At 39.6% G+C, this 18,268-nt stretch overlaps 1 protein-coding gene across 1 annotated transcript in view; it reads right to left on the minus strand.

Moving 5' to 3' along the window:
• pitx3 (paired-like homeodomain 3) overlaps positions 1-9,721 on the minus strand; it is a 29,000-nt gene extending 19,279 nt beyond the window's left edge. Inside the window, exon 1 of the mRNA XM_042502353.1 lies at positions 9,576-9,721. The gene's annotated coding sequence lies outside the window, so the exon portion shown is untranslated. The remainder of the gene's footprint in view (positions 1-9,575) is intronic.
• Between the last annotated feature and the right edge of the window lie 8,547 nt (positions 9,722-18,268).

Consider the following 18,268-nt stretch of genomic DNA (forward strand, 5'->3'; position numbering starts at 1 on the left):
GTGACTAATCACTACTTTTCGGTGGCTTTACTGTGTGATTATGTTTCTGTGATATTCTGAATACATTATTGACCTTAGCATCTTTCTAAAAAGGAGGCTACAAATAACTGGGATCATTTCCGAGCGTCATCAACATGCAGCGCACCTTTCACATTCCTGGTTTGTTCTCCCACACGTGCACAGTTTCACCTTGAGATCCTCACTACGATCCCCGTCTGCCATGATCCAGGTGAGCGAAGAGAGCATGTAAATACTGATACCTCATCGAACACAGCCCCATTTTTATGAAAAGAGACAAGTGGCATTTGCCCCGAGTTTTGCCTGCAGGTGAAGTCATGTCAGGGTTATTGTATTATCAATATATGGGTTATTTATATCGCATTTCTATTTCTTTTGTTTTCCTTAACCACCGTTTCATTATTGTGTGTGAACTGCTAAGCTGGTGTTAATGTGTTTTTGTTTTTTGTTTGGATTTTTTTTGTTTTTGTTTGTTTTTTTGGAGTATTTTAACACAGATACTGATATTATGAAGACGCTGTAAGAATTAAATACATATCCGGTAAAAGTAGAAACCCCCTCAGTGGATAATGACATGTGGTCTATTTTACTTTATTTTATTCTATTATATTTTCTTGAAACTCAAAGTACAGGATGCATAATATAGGATTCAGGGTCAGTCAGACAATGATTTATGTTTATTCTGTTTTATTATTTTGTTCTAACAGGGATCCAAGACAAAAAGACTCAATTTTGATTCAGCTTCCAATTTTGGGGAAAATATTGATTAAAATCTACATAGACATCATTGGATGTGTGTTTTTTGTGAAAATTTGTGGAGTCTGGCAGAGCATCCTGTTTCTATTTTCTCTCTCATCTTTCCGCTCCCCCCTGGTTGTGGTTGTAATCCTGATCCCTTTATATGAGCCTGACACAAGCAGCTATAACAGGACCTGCCCTGAACTCACTCTATTTAGAGCCACATGGCGAGAGCAATGGAGTTATTGCTGTCAAATACATGATGACATTTCCGAGCCAAATTCTAGCTGCTGAGGTAGAAGTGTTGCTCAATAGAGATCAAAAATAGGTGGTCGTTTATTTATCTGCCAGCAGTTAACACCTTGAATATGTGTGTGTTGAGGGGGGGGTCTGTTCAAGCTGAAGGAGGTTTAGGATAATTTATGACTACTAAACTTTTAAGTCAAGTCAGAAATAAGCCTATCACTTCATATGTGTTCAATAAAAAATGCAAAGTGTTGCTCTGAAAAATACCACTGTCCTCATCATGTCCTCATCATGACCTCATGTGACTTGATGATTAGGCCTGTACCTGTGAGGTCACATTCTGATCAACTGGCAGGAGCAGACAAATCAAAGACACTCAAACATCAGACCACATGAGGAATCAGCGCGATGAAACAGGCTGTTTACCTTGCATTTTCCAGGACGCTGCAGAGTAAAACCTAAAGTTTACAGGTTTAGAGGAAAGTGTTAAATCTGCTCTCGACCACAATGAATCATGTCATCGAAGATTTCAAAAGGCAGAGCATGGCATGCCCCCCCACCCCCTCAACAACAACACATTGTATGACTTGGTTGAACTCTTGAACCAGACCGCTGTCACCATGTGAAGTTGTTGAAATGACATTATTTCCCTCCATGCTCTTTGATCATCAGAACACACTTTCTATCAGCTGCTCGACTTTTAGAGCTGACACGACTCAGTCTTCCTTCTCAACATCACGTAGTGTCATTTTATTTAGTTATCAGTCTGGAGAAATATACTGTAAAAAGAAAATATTTGTTTTAACCCTTTGAAATCTGGATCAACATCCCTTTTCTTGTGTATTCAGATGCATTTCCCACACATTTAAATCTTCAAACCCTCAGCACATTGGTTTGCTTTATTTTAAAAATATTGGGGAAAAAAATCACAGAGCAACTTCGAAAAATATTTTTTTAAATGGTCAGGAAAAACTCCGTATAATTATGGGTGTTATATATTTATTATATTATTATGTTATATATTTATTTTCTACATTTAGTGTTTCTGTTATTATTATTCTAATTTTCATTTAAGTTTCTTGTATTTTTTTCTCACAAATTTCTTGCTAATTTCATTTCTTAAATTATTCTTTACTGTCTTCCAATGTTTTTGAAAGAGATCAAGACAGTTGTTTTAGGTTTCAAAGGGTGAACTTTAAAAGGTTAGTTTCTGGGCTGCCTTAAAAAAAATTAAGTTGACTGAATTTGAGAAGATAAGTTGAAGCATTACAAAATTATCTCAACTTGTCTTCTCAAATTCAGTCAACTAAAAATGTAAGGCAGCACAGACACTAACTTTTCAGTTAAAACAAATACTTTCTTTTCACAGAGTACATACTCTCTCTGTTGTACATTTTCTATTATATTTTAAGCTGATTTCCTTCTGATGTCTAAATACAAGCTTTTGGTCCAAAATGTGTCACCGTCTCTTTGTGTACAGCTGTAGAATAAAAATTCTTCCTCAGGTCATTAAAAGAACCACAATTACCAGGCACGAAGGACACAAGCTCTGTGTTCACACACCAAAGACACATGAGGATCATAAAACTTAACTGGGATCAATTTGATACCAAAATCATTAAAGTGCCATTTTTCAACAATCCTATACAGTTTTAAAGGAAAGTCAGACATGCAGGGATTGTTCCAAATGTACCGTCTTGTTAAACTGCCTTTGCAAAGTCACACAGTAAAAATAAACTATTTGTTTCAACATAAAAAAAGCTGGTCCATGTTGCCTTTCATTTATGCTGCCCTACATAGTTGACTGAATATGAGAAGACAAGTTGAATCATTACAAAACTAGCCCAACTTGTCTTAGCTTTTTAAAGCGAAAACAAATAGTTTCTTTTTACAGTGAGCAGAGAAACTTATCAAACAGATGCATTTTGTTCCCAAAGAGGTCCACGTTCTCCTGCTTTCACAATGATTTGATATGATTCATATTATATAGTCATTAGTTTCCTCACCGTCACTTCACATTGTGTGTGTCACTCCAGCAAAACAACAGGATGCTGCCATAAAGCCAACCTGCATCTTCTGATGAAAGGTTTAGCACCTGATTAGGGCTGAATATCTGTGACATCTGAGAGGTCAGTCAACGTTTTCCTCCATCAGACACACCACACCAACAACAGCTCAGCCCTGAAAAAATGCTGCCGAATGTACATTTGAGATTTGTCACTGCTGACACGAGGAACACTTTGCAGAGACTTTAAAGAAAGACTTGCATCTGTTTTTTGTTAGCATCCCTGAGAATTATTGGAGCATTTCACAAAAGATTAGGAGACACGAAAAGCGCTATTCTGGTGTGGGCCAGAGGCCATTCTCTGCATCTCTGGGAAAAAAATATGGAGACGGAGGATAAGGCAAGCCCCACAGTAGACAGATCAGCTCAGTGAGACAGTGCCTCTATGTTGTGGCTTTGGATTAATGAGCCTCTCATATGGATTTGTAGGTCAAAACGATCACTTTTCCTGTAGTTCATGTTCCGTTTTTTTCTTTTGTGAAAGACTCAATAACAGCAAATTATCTGTTTGTTTTTGGATTTTAAAACAATGTGACCAACTAACTGAATTAACGTTAATGTGTAGTCGAAGGAAAATGGCTGATCTTAGGTTTTGTGTTTGTTTTTTGGTTTTTTTTAAACAGCCCTGATCTGACATTTCAGCGAGCCTCATGCGGTCGTGCTGTAGCACCATGTGCATAACCTGCCACGTCAGATGTTACAGGCTGATGACTGATCTGGCAAACAGAACCAACCATCACACTGTCATCTTTGCTGGAGGATTCTTTCAACTTCTTTCAAGAAAGGTCAAACGTTTTGTTTCCTTTTGAACAAGCTGAAGCTGAGCTTTCCCTTTGTTGAACTCAGCAGCAGTGTTCAGCAAAAACCAACAAGAGATTAGGCCAATATGCACGCTGCTGATATGTTATTATTACCTCCGTCAAATGAAAGTAGAACATGTATTTTTTGTTTGATCCAGCATTACATAAGCTGCGTGTTGAGCCATTTCTCTGTCAAATCTGACAAGTTGATCTTACTTAATATAATATTTGAAGCTGATTGCCTTAAAAAATGTAAGTAAATTTAACTGTAAATCTTAATTTATGTTTACTTTGTATCTTAGTGTTATGTTTACTTAAAGTGTTGCTGTATTTACTTAATTTTGTGAACCTGTTGCAACCAGCAGAATACAGATATAAAGTTACTAAAACTTGTCATTTTCATGTTGTAACAACTTCAAGTAAATATAGCTCAATTTTAAATGAACTTATCAATTAGATATAAAGTTAACATATTTTAAGACTAATAATAAGATTTAGTCAAATTGTTCAAGGCAGTTGGTTTCCTAGATTTTTTAAAGTAAAATTCACTTGACAGATTATACAGTGTTTTAACCTTTTGAAACCTGGAGCGACATCACTTTTCTTGTACTGCTTTCAAATAACCTTCAACATGTATTTAAACCTTGAACTCTGAGCAAATTGGTGTGATTTCTTTCAAAATCATGGGATAAAGGCCAAGAGCAACATGATAATAAATACATTACAAACTGCAAGAAATTAGTAAAATTAGAAAATTATTTGAAAAAGTAAAAAAAGATAGGGAAAATGTCGAGGGAAAAAAACTATTCTACTATTAAAACTATTATATTACTCATAATAATGGTACTTACATATCTAAAATTATGTTAATACTTTTTTAAAAGCACTTTTCCAGGTCATTGCAATGTTTTTATTTTGAACTTTTTCTTTCTTTTCTTTTCTTTTTCTTCTTGATGTTTAATTTATTTTCAGGTTATTTTCTCGTACTTTAAAAAAAAGAAAACACAAAAAAATTATTTCTGCTAACTTTTGGGTCATTTCCCTTTCACTGCTCATTGCATTCTTTCCATGTTTTTGAAAAAAATAAAACCAATTTACCCAGGTTTCAAAGACTTAAAAACAGGTCCCAGCGGCACACTTCAGTCAGGTACCTCCCGACACAGCAACAGCTGTCCCTTTGTGAGCACAGAGTCCAGGTCTAGTATCAGCAAGGTGCTGTATTTTGGTCAGAATTATAAAGCCAGTCCCGAGGAGGCTTAATGTGCCGTGACAGTGATGGGTGGTCGGTTGGTCTGGTGTCAGTGTGGTGCAGAGAGGCGGCTGGCTTGGCAGTGAGGGGTGTGCAGGTGATGCAAGCCAGTCATTTTGTCCAGAACAAGGTGTTAGTACCCTTCACCTCCACCCCCTTCCTGTTCCCCACCCAGCCACACACACACACACACTCCCACACACACATCAGGGGCGCCACATGATTATATTTCCTAAATCAAGAGCCCATCTCCCCCTTCCTCTGAGCTCAATATGGCCAACAAGCTATCACTGAGCTAACAAGCAGGCCGCGGCGCTCAGTAGCTGACAGTCAGATGGATCACCAAGACACTGTAGGGCCTCACTGCTGGCTGTGCCTCTGCTGACGTCCCCCCAGCAGAGCTAATTCCTGAGTGAAATCAAAAAACAACCTAAGCTGGTTCCCCTCCTCCTCATATAGTCTCACCACAGAGGATATCAGAGAGCCCCGGCTATTTCCTGGAGCAGACACCTCTACCTCCACATCCACCTGACCTGCTGCACTGCCTCCAGGCTGAAGACCCCCTGCTGGATGTGTTTAACGCTGGGAGCCTCCTTTCACTAATGGACACAAAGCAACATTATGATGAGCCTCGCTATGCATGAGCAGCAGAGATTTGCATAAGCAGTCACTCGCTGACACCGATTGCATTCAAATATCTCACTGTGAAATCTCAGCAATTCATTTTACTTTAAGAATTCTCGGAAACCAATAGCTTTAAAAGACGTTAGTGAATATAACTATTAATCGTAATTTATGTTTACTTAACATCTAATTATTAAGTTTACTTAAAATGTAGTTGTTTTTACTTGATTTTGTAAAGTTGTTGCAACTTAAAAATGATAAGTTTTATTAAATCAATCTTTAGCAACTTCAGTAAACCAAGTTTACTGTGCTATATATCTGCATTCTGATGGCTGCAAAATAGTCAATTACACTTGTACTTTCTTAAACATGTTAACAGAACAAAACTTATTATTTAAATTAATCATTAGCTAAATCCTCTTTGTGATGATCAAGTTAATCCGTTGAAGACAGATCGACATGACCTGTCTTTAAAGTATTTCAGTCTTTGGTGATTGGTTTGATTTTTTTCAGGAAAAAAAGGCAATAAGCTACTTGGCAAGAAATGTCCCCCAAATTGTACAAAATTACTATATTCAAAAATATATTTTTGGAAAAGCTAGGGGAAAATGTCTAAAGAACTATATTTACAATTTATTTATTTTTATATTCAAAAGTATTTTACATAGGGCTAATTATTATAATTTTTAAGCATTTCCCCCTAAGTTAATTCCTCATCTTTTGTTTGTTTGTTTGTTTTAATTTTTGTGTATTGTTTGAATGTTTTACTAATTTTAAGGTAATTTCCTTGTACTTTCTTTTAATTTATTGCACATTCCTTGGTCATTTCCTCCCTAGTGGCTTGTTGCCTTCTTCCCACGTTTTTGAAGTTGCTAAAAAAACAAGGTCATCTCACTTGTGTTTTTTAAGTTGCACCAACTTCGCAGCTTACCAATGTAAAAATAAATGAAGATTATTAGTTATATTTACCTTCCTTTTTCGAGGCAATCAGTTGATTATTTTAAGTAATATCAACTTGCCAGATTTTGCAGCGTAATAATTATTATTATTATTACAAAGATTATAATAAAAGAGGGCAGAATCCTCTCATTTTTCGGGAGATTCCCGGGTCCATCTGGCGGTGCGCGCGACAGTCTGCTGCAATTCCACGGACTGCAAGCATTAGCCCGGGAATTATTCATAAACGCGTCGAGAATTAATTCCCGGGATTAAGAGTTGATTAAGATGTGTGTCACTTTGCTGTCTGAGAACTTATTAAGGGCCTCCTCGAAGAGGCGGCAGATGGAATTTCAGTCCAGTGTTTGTACATGTTAATTTTTGCCCTCCTATAACACACATTTGCATATGATAGAGGGAGAGAGGCCGAGGCAGTCCTGCTGCACAATCAGCGGCTCCGTGCGCACACACACGGGAAATAATTGGCTGTGCGAGCCAACACAAGTCCACAACAGTGATTAACACACAGCCTCTCTAGATCAACAATTTATTACGGTGGAGCAGGAAAGATATTGCTCTGGCTTTGACTCTGTCTATGAGAGGATAACAAGGTGTCTGACGGAGACACGATGACTTAATTCAGTGAGAGAAAAGAGTCCAGAGCTCATCTTTTTAGCCAAGAATAAATGATATGATGATTGTCGTTAAGATTTAGGTGATATTGTTATAAGAATGAGAAACTGAAGTTATTATTAACTATTATTTGGCAGTTAATAGCCTAGTTTACAAGAAAATTAACGAAAGAAATTAAATATGAGGACTTTTAATATATGTATACATGCATATTTTTAGTAGCGCATTCTGTCTGTTTGAGGTATGTTAAACTTATTTTAATGTGATTCAATTTCTTTCTGCAGATGCACTGTGATGTACAGCGGGCCCGTGGGGGGCCGTGCAGGGCCTCGCGGGGCCCTCAGACTTGCCTGTGTTGCACACGGTTGTCGATAACCACTAAAAGAAATATTTACATTCTGCCCTGAGGCCAAACGTGAACTTCGATTAAACAAATGTTATTTCCATAAGTCCTGAGAAGGCAAGAGATGCAAAAGAGGCCACTAACTGAAGGCCTGCTGCAGAGATCTCAGTCTGCTCTGCTTATTGCAGCTCATGACGGGCTCAGTGCGATCAAGTAGATCGCAACAATCTCCACTGAAAATAAAAAAAATCAAATGCAAGGTCCGATGCACACTGTCCGCCAAAAATTCAAATGAATTGATTTATATAAATATAGTCTAGATTAACGCGACCAAGCCGTGTCATTGACTTTTTTTTAAGAAAGAAAGAAAGAAAGAATATCAAGAGCGCGATCGTAAAAACAAAAATAAAATGTTTAGTAAAATGAACTATGGCATAAACTATAACATAGGAATTAGTAGGTGTAACTTTTTATACTGAACAATAGGCCATAAAATAAAATTCTGGGTTACTGCTAGGACGCTGGGAGCTCCACTATTTATTTAACGATTCCTTTTGGATTTCTAATTACAATGATAATATTTTCATTAAGGAAATATATTCATTTTGAACGAGCAATACAGACTAGGTTCCAGGTTTCACACTGTGTTAGCCTCGGATCAACAACGGGCCGTGTGCAACAAAGAACTATTTTTAAAATGCATACTGGCCGAAATAAAGGCTTACTTATTTTTCAAATATCCGCCCGCTGACGAAGACCGTGAGATGCTGCTGAAAGAGCCAGAAAAAGCTAGTAAGTGGACCTCAGTTTAATTTAATCTGTTATTATTATTGTTGTTGTTGTTGATGTACTATTATTGTTGTTGTCGTTGTTGTTGTTGTTGTTTTACTCGTAGATATTAAAAAGTTAAAAACCTGAAATGTTGAATTGCATTTGAATCTTTGTAATACGGATGCAAATATTATAAGCAGAAGATAGAAGTTGTGGAGTGTAGGCCCATTTGTGGCGCGCGCTCACGTGCGTGTGTGAGTGTGTGTGTGTCTGTGTGGTGGGGGGTTCACAGCTTTGTTTTTCTGTCCGCGGTCTCTCGCGGCCCCGGCAACCACCTGCCACCTATCAATTTCCTCCACATCCCCAAATATTTTTGACCTCCCAAATATTTTCACAACGTCCGCCTCTGTGAAGTCTTAGAATTTTGGAGAAAACATGCCAAGCTATAAACATGATCATTCAGTGGGCTGTAATTCCACAGGAGGAACGCTCCGCTTTACACTCACTCGCACACATACACACACACACACACACGCACACACACACACACACACACAAACACACACACACACACACACACACACACACACACACACACACACAGAGACGTAGAATTTCGGGCTGTAAGATGACTTCAGAAATGACAGTCACTTAAACGCTCTCATGGTAATGTTGATGTTAAATCATACAATTTCGCCAGATGACATGGAGCCTTTACGCAAGAGTTTGAAATATTTTCATTGAGTCATCTGCAATCACGGTGATCACTTGGTGAATGGAGGATGCAACACACACTTTTCCATCAGTCCCACTGCCTGCGTGTTGCCTCTCATTAACAATAATCATCTGCTCCGTGGAAGTACATCTAAAAGAAAACTACTTCAATTCTGAATTTGCTTTTTCTTTTTGTTTCAGGCCATCTTGAAATAAAAAGAGCTTATTTTTGCTACTTAAACGAAGAGTTTTTCGCTGTTGATATCATGGAAACCTGCTTATTGAACCTTAAAAGAGTTAACGAAGCCTTTGCTTTACGTCAGCTAGAGTTTCAACTTTTACGCAAAAATAAAATAAAAAAAAAAAACGGTGGATGGATTCAAGACGCACGAATAGATTCAAAGAGAAAGAGAGAAAAGTGCGGCTATTTGCACTTACATGGAGTCCCGGTCTGGTTAAATTAATCCGTTGAAAAGGCAAAGAGCTTTGCTGCGGGCTGATGGCTGTCCTGGCCTCAGTTTTGCTGGTGACATGGACAAAAAGTTCCCCGGTGCGTCCAAAAGTCAGAAAAGGCGTCAGTCAGTTTCCTACTTCTTTTTCTTCTTCTTCCCTCTGTGCTGTCAGACATGAAGGCTGTGGAGTAGTGAGGCTTGATCCCAGCACAGAGTATAGTGGGGGTGGGGGGTTGGGGTGGGGGGGGAGGGGTTGACTTCATGCTAAATATTGTGCGTGACAGATTCAGTGTAGATAGGACGGCCCCTACTCTCTCTCTCTCTCTCTCTCTCTCTCTCTCTCTCTGCACGCACATGGGGCACACAAGCACGCATACACACAGAGTGCAAACACACACTCCTCCACCTCTCTCTCCCATTGGCTCTCTGTCTACTAACCCTCTCCTCTCTCCATCTCTGTGTCCCTGTAGCCTCCACAGAGCTGCTTTTATTTACCTGATCTGTTGGAGGTCAGAGCTGCAAAGGGCTGCAGACTTGACATATGGAAGCTTTTAGGTCCAAATGTAATGGTTTGTGTTTTATTACTCATTGTAACTGCCTCAGAGACAGTTTAATCAATTTGGTATTGTAAATTCTTCAGTTTTAAATTCATGATGATTTAAGCTCACAAAGACGTTAAAGGGTAATTAAAAAGGTAACTAATTAGGTGTTAAAAGGAGTTTATAAAAGTATAACAAAAATGTGTCTCAAAGATACTTTAAAATATTTTCTTAAAAGTATATTGCTCTCTGTGTAAGGTCTTTACTTAATGCAAAGTAATACTACCCCAGGGTAGTTGATAGCATTGTGGGAATTGTGATGTCCTGATGAGGTCAAAGGTCAGCAGCATTGTGGGTGTGAACAACATGGCTGCAGATGACGAACGAAAGACTCCAGAGTAACCATATTCTGCACGAGGCGCACATGGCAATTGTTCTTTATTTTGTTTCATTTTTATGTTTAATGTTAATTTTGCCTTACATGGACACTGGCGGTGCATGTTGGTCATTTTGTTTTATTTTTTTGTTTTGTCATACTAATGGGACTGCTTAACAATGGACATTAGACTAAAAGTGAGTGGAAAATTCATGCTTTTTAAACTTTACTGTTTTTAATTTTTGTTGTAATTTTCATAGTGTTCGATGGTGTTTGAGGTGTCTGAGGAAACAAAGAAGGAGAGCAAATAAATCTTCAGCAAACATCAATACAAAACATGACCATTTATTCCTTTGAACAGTGTAGCTACTCTTATCTCTTTACTTTAAATTTCAAGATAAATTTCAGCAACAATCATTTAAAAATAAAACACCTGAAGAAGAAACGGCAAACAAAGTTTCCTGTTATCAGTTTATCACTTTTTGCCATACAGCACATAGAGAAATGTCTTTATTACTAATTTATGTCCAGTGTAATCAAATCTTCTATTAGGCTATAAATTCTGTTTTTTTTTAATGATAAAAGACAAATAATAATAATCAATGTTATAATCTGGAAAAGACAATTAGAGTACCCTTTAATTTAATTGATTACTCTCTACCTGACTCCTAAATGTCAGCTGGAGAGCAAAGCACGATAGGTGTTGCTCAACAGGAATGATATAAGTTGTCTTGCCAGACGCTTTACTTTCATGACGCATACTCAACAATAACAATTTTGTTATGTGACAGACACTGTGATATTTTGTAATGTACTGTGATTGGGTAGTTATGGGGAGCCTCTCTGACACATCTTGCATTTTGTGTGTCCTGGCATAAGAGTAACAGACACTGTTCACACTGCGGGCCCAAGTGGCCTGAATCTGATCTCCCTGGCCCCCATGTGACCCAGATGTGATTGTTAAATGACAGTATGAACAGCTTAAATCACATGGAATCTGACCTCTTCAGATCTCTTCAAATCAGAATTGGGCCACTTTCGTATGTGGTTCTAAATCAGATACAGATTTAATTTTCTGAAATGTGAACAGCCACACAACCCATATCAGAATTTAATGTGACTTTTACGTCACTCTAGATGGTCGTCTAGATCATCTCGTTGCTACGACGATGGCAGTGCAGCAGCCAGTAGCTCTTCAAATCCTTGCTACTTTTTCGCTGTATTTTTTTATTTTTTCGACACCATGGTCCCTTCTGCTGAAGCACAACTTTTCTACAATGGAGAACCACTTGTCTACATTGGAAAAAGTTGTGTGGGTTTTGGACTGGATGCAGCAGACTGCGAGAGGATCCCCACCAAGGGCATACGCCAAGCAGCCAGTCAGACCAGAGGGGACACATGAAACTGAAAGTGCTGTACGAAGAGAGGGAGGACAGTCGGTATCAGGGCAAGGCTGACCCGACTTAGACCAAGAGCTGTTCCTCTACCAAACCTTCTTATGGTTAATGTCCAGTTGCAGGAGAATGAAGTGAATTAGATGTGATTTTTGCTCACTCAGGAACGGGAAATCACAGACTGCTCTGTACACATCTTTACAGAGACATGGTTAACCCCTAACATCCCGGATCAAGCTGTTGCACTGGATGGGCGGACCTTGTTGGCAGCCATAAGGACAGGGCCGGCTCTTGGCATAGGCAATAAAGCGGTCACCTAGGGCGCCATCTGCTGGAGGGGCGCCGCCACACCGCCAGTCCCCCTTGGCCTCGAGGGAAAATAATAATAAAATAATAATTTTCTATGCCCACTGGCGCACTCACTTAGTGTTTTCTGTCTAGAAAAATATATATATAAACATTACAAATAAATAAACAGTGACATGTTCCTAAATTATGTGTGAGCACGTGATGTGTCGTTATTGGGTGCGGAGGTGCGGGTTAGGGTTAGGGCGCCTAGGGCACCAAATTGGGTAGAGCCAGCCCTGCATAAGGACTCAAGACTCCGATGCAAATTCAAAAAATGCACTGTAGGAATTGAATGATGCCACCATAGGCAACATGCCCAAGCAACCAGGTGAAGGAGGGATGTGTGACAGAGGGATGTGTGGTTGTGGAGTTGGAGCCAGGAGTGGTGGGAGCGTGATGTGATGGCAAGGATTACATTCAACTACATTTGTCAGTGCCTCTCCACAAGACTCTTGAGGAGTGATGCTGAGCTGGGGGCAGTGGGGGTAAAGTGGGTCGTCCTCCAATCGGAAGCCCATAATACACTATAAACATGGAAAATACAGCAAAACACATATACCACAATACATCACAACATATGGCACAAAACACATATCACAATACATACACTGATGTTTCAATCTAAGGCCTGAAACACACTACATGTGTGAGTAGCGCGTGACAACAACTTCAATGAATTACTGTGGCTCAAACTCGTATGGCATATACTGAAAGCATTGTTGCTGCATTGTTGCTGCAGAGCTGCTGCAGAGCTGTGTGCTGCTGTATCCATTGTATTTCCACATTTCAAAGCCCATACTCCACTCATTCATGGAGCCATGCAGCCACTGCATTATCAATAACATAGACAACAAAATATTTCACAATAAAAAAATCCCATGTGTTATCAGAGTGCTTTTTATTTTGAAAAACAAACACTAAAGGTTGAATAAAACAGAAATATTTATATTTCTTAATGTTAGTAAGCGATCTAGATATTGAAACTGTAAGGTTGTATAACTTTAATGTGATTATCAAAAGATCATTTTCAATGTCTATTTTTACTTTAAACTGCACGTGTCATGCTGGAAACAATGGTGAGCTTCTGTTTCTTTAGATGTGCCACAGTTGAGCAGCAGCTGTGCCGTGCCTGAGCAGCACTGCTCATGCTGGCAGTGAGGCTGCTCTAACCTGTTAGCATGGGTGCTGAAAGAGAGAAAAACCCAACAGGTTCCGCGACACACACACACACACACACACACACTGCTCACACATACAGTTTGTACCAGGCGTAGGAAATCTCTTCTATAGATAATTACAACAAAGTCAGCAAAAGGTACAGGCCTGAAGTGCCTGCACATTCAACAAACATCCCGTAAAAAGTAGAACCAATATTATCAATACTCAATTACTTTTAATATTGATTTTTTTTCATCCTTTAAATTATATAAACAGGACATTCTATAACACAGTAATATAACATATATGAAGAAATAATGACACAGATAGGGGAGAAATAAAAAAATCTTCATGATAGCACCAGTTATACAGATACTAAAATTTACAGTGTTTTTGTGCAGCTAAATTTTTAATAGAGGCATATTCAGCCACTCTGGATCCAATCCACTACCCTGATGCTTGTTGCTCGCTAATGCAGTCCTTTCCACAAGGTACAGATTAATATACGTGAGGCCTCTTTCCTAGAAATATCTTTTCTGACCTGCCCTGCTTCTACCTCTGTGTTTGCTGTTAACCTCACCTTTAGCTTCTCTCTGGTTCTCCCCCAGAAGCAAACACCAGACTCCCGCATGAAAGTCTGAGGTTTCATGCGGACGTGACAGTCTCCATCCACCAGTGTTCTCAACTAATGCTGGCCGTACACATATCATGCTGCCACGGCAGGAGCCGTCCACTGATGCATCATAACACTAGATACGGTTCTGTCCAGCGGCATTCTCATGTGATGCTGTCCAGCGGTGTATCATGTGGATGCTAACGGTAGCTTTTGGTGTCAGGATCTTTCGCCAAAAGCGCTGCAAAAGTGATGGTAGTTGATGATTTAGGATTAGAACAGGCTATCCTTTCCTGATTATCTATAGCTATGCCTTCCTGACCCTCTCTTGCTGCATCAGTTGCTACTGCAGTATGGGTTGAAGTCTGGAAACAACTTAAATTTTTATATTGCTAACTTTCCTGTGTGTTTTCAGAAGTCTCTACTCTGTTGCCTCTCTGTTATAATGGGTGGTCTGCTCCAGCTCTGCATGCTGGCTAATGACTTACTTAGGTCTCCAAGATTGTGCTATGAACATATAAAATACCTTGTGGGGTAACTTGGATGTGTAACATTTGGACAGATTTATAATACTTACCATTGGTGATGTCCAGATTGATTCGACTAGCTGTCTTCTGGCAAAGGAAGACAAAAAAATTAGGAAAAGCCAGCAACCATAAACAGCGGCTCTTTTTCCTCTTTAATTTTACTGATGGACTACAAACTAACATTCAGGTTGCATGCCACAACTTAACTGTGTAACATCATGCTCTTCACAGACTGGCCTGTTGTTGTGTGTTTGTGAGAGAGGAAGAGAGTGAGGTGGCTCAAAACAGAGAAACTCTATTTTTGGTGACCAGTGTTTCAATTGTGGCATGTTCTCATCCCAAATCTTCACATATTGCCACTTTGCAGAGGACTTCCATGTTTACATGTTTCACTCTATGTATCCTTCTGTGTCTGCTTCCTACGTTCCAGAATGCTGCAACCGCGATGTCAACACAAACACATAATGGGATTACACAGTACATGGTTATGTTTAGGCAACACAAGCACATGGCAACCAACACCAGGATGTCAACAAATGCACATGCTGCCATAGAAGGTTAGGATTAGGGGAAGGAGGCACATGGTAAGGTGTAGAAAAGAAATGTCACATTCACACAGTAAGCTAAAACTGGTCTCTTGCATGAAAGTCTGGGGTTTGTTGGGCCCATCAACCACCTCTCACATCTGCCCTATAAGCAGCCTCGCACTCCTTATATTATATCTTTACTGGCAGCGTATCAGCTTGACACCGTTCTGTGGCATGCTATGCAGACACGACAGGTCTCATCTAGTTGTGTTCTCAGCTGATGCCATCCAGGGTCATATCATACAAATATGAAAGATTGCTTTTGGTGTTGTGATTGTTCCCTGAAAGCACTGTCAAAGTGGCAGTATTTGATGACTTCTTAATGAGAATGGGCTGGTCCTCCTCAACCTGCTCTACATTCAACTTCTTTACTTGTTCTTTCTCAAAGCACCAGTACGGCTCTCTTGTTCCACTATAACCAGTCCATTCAGCCTCTCTGTCCCACTATAACCAGTTCATTCTGCCTCTCTTGTTCCCTTATAACCAGTCAATTCAGCCTGTCTGTCCCACTATAACCAGTCCATTCAGCCTCTCTTGTTCCCCTATAACCAATCAATTCAGCCTCTCGGTCCCATTATAACCAGTCCATTCAGCCTCTCTTGTTCCCTTATAACTAGTCAATTAAGCTTGTCTGTCCCCCTATAACCAGCCCACTCAGCCTCTCTGTCCCACTATAACCAGTCCATTCAACCTCTCTGTCCCACACTAACAAGTCCACTCAGTGTCTCTGTCCCAATATAACCAGTCCCCTCAGTGTCTCTGTCCCTATATAACCCATCCACTCAGTGTCTCTGCCCCACTATAGCCAGTCCCACTATAACCAGTCCACTCAGTGTCTCTGTCCCACTATAACCAGTTCACTCAGTCTCTGTCCCGCTATAACCAGTCCAGTCAGTGTCTCTGTCCCGCTATAACCAGTCCACTCAGCCTCTCTGTCCTGCTATAGCCAGTCCACTCAGCCTCTTTGTCCTACTATAACCAGTCCATTCAGCCTCTCTGTCCCACTATAACCAGTCCACTCAGCCTCTCTGTCCTGCTATAGCCAGTCCACTCAGCCTCTTTGTTACCTACTATAACCCGTCCAACTGCCCAATTAAATGGTTTGGTCACCATTCTAGCTAGCGGTGCGCTAAACCAGAAGTCAACCGCGCTGCCAGCAGCAGTTGCGCACTCGGGCACACTCAGCAGCTGTCTCTACTTTTATACCATGGAAATAGAGCATTTTTTTTGCTTCATGCTCCTCTGAGCAGCTCTGAGGAATTGCCAATCAGAGTGATTTCATTCACCAATGAGCTTTGCCATCACTGATGCCCTTTTAACATGCCGAATAAGTGGATACAAAGCTGATCAGAATCCTGAGGGCCAACGGTCCATGGACTGTGTTGCTCTCTATACTACCTCAGCTGACTTTCTGGCAGTAAATGTATGATTTTTTTTTGCAAATTAACTACTTTATTCTTAGAGACTGGCTATTGCTTCCAAACTTGACCTGTCAGCGTGAAGAGTACTAGCCAGTCAAAGCACACAGTGGGATCCAGATTTCAGCACAGCATAGGAATGGGTGTCAGTGGCTGAATAACTGCAGTGTCACTATTCTCACCAAGGTGCAAAAAAACACTCCACAAAAATAAGGTTTTACATTTGCCATTACATGGCAAAACATGAACAAAACTGTGCTTGACTCCTATTTTGCCATTATTTTCCCAAAAAGTAAAACTCATTTTGTACTTTTATTATAAGGGCAGTGGAAGTGTATGGCAGAACGTTAGGGAGAGAGAAATCGTCCTGCAGTTACACTGCTTCAAACAAAGCCATGAAACACATTTATTTGAATAGTGTTAACACATTCTTAACACAGCTGTGGGCTTTGAGATATGATGTTGGTGGACAAAACACTTACATTTGTCTTCTTTCAGTGACCTTTGCTGGTGATGCTGGAACTCTGAAGCTTTCAATATCAACCACCAGTGCAAATGACCAAAACTCCAGTGCAGGTGTATTTGTTTTTCTGTAACACCTGGCATGTGTAGGAGCCCACGCTGCATGCCAGCACTGATAAACTGCTTTTCAGCTTTCTGCAGGTCAGGTGATACTGAAAGATTCAAATGAAAACAGTGAACATGTGAGGAATGGGAGTAGACCTATTAGATTTTATTGTATAAAAGTTGTACTGCCTATAACCATCATCATAATATTGTAATGGACTGATGTATTGCAAGACCAACAGAGTTTCACAGTGGAAAGATCCATTTCGCGTGCTCCAGGCTTCAGAAGTAAAAGTCCAGTTAATTAGTATAGATGATGTTAAATGACTCCCAGCTGGAGCACTTCTGCAGTATGAAACTCAGCTGAATCATCACTGCAAAAGACGAACGACCGCACTTTGCACTGCAAATTGAAGTGTACGAGCCTCTCAATGTAAATTTTAAAAAGATTAATTATTTTAAAAAAAGAAGTCAGCTAGCCTTCCAATGTACCTTTCTGCAAAATCCATCCAATTACAGATCTTCAGATTTTATGTGCACTATTGACAGCAGCTGGAAGCTAAGGTTTACAAAGCTGAGAAAACTAAAAACACTGTGTATCTTAATACACTTTTGATTTCAGAGTCTCGTGGATGAATTTAACAATTACGGTGACAACAAAGAATTTTCATAGCCATGGATATTCCCTCAGGCCTCAAGCAACGGTTGAAATATATCTCCAAGAATGTTGAAGGAACTTGTGATAAACAATTCTCAATTTATCACTTCTACATCTTTCAAACAAGAATATACTCGCCAAAAATGACAAAACATGTTTGCAACACAAAGCATATTACATTGTCTGGGTTTATGTTTGTATGTTCCTTAAAGCCAAAATGCTGATTCTTTGTCTTCTTAGCAGGCAAAAGGCCAGATTTTACACTTACACAAAAAGGCAAAGCAGAACCATCCCACAGACTTTGCTCCCTGAAGACTAGAACCCTCACCTGGAGCCTGACGAAGTTTGGTAAATGTTTTATTTTAGTATTTTGTTTTAGGGATTTTATATAAAGGGCATGGTCAAAATGAAGGGAATTTCACTGCTCTTATTCTCATATCTGTAATTAATAATGACCAGACTCACGTCAAAGGCACTAGCTTACATAAATATTT

This window comes from Plectropomus leopardus, chromosome 15 (assembly GCF_008729295.1).
Source record: "Plectropomus leopardus isolate mb chromosome 15, YSFRI_Pleo_2.0, whole genome shotgun sequence".
In the NCBI taxonomy this organism is placed as follows: Eukaryota; Metazoa; Chordata; class Actinopteri; order Perciformes; family Serranidae; genus Plectropomus; species Plectropomus leopardus.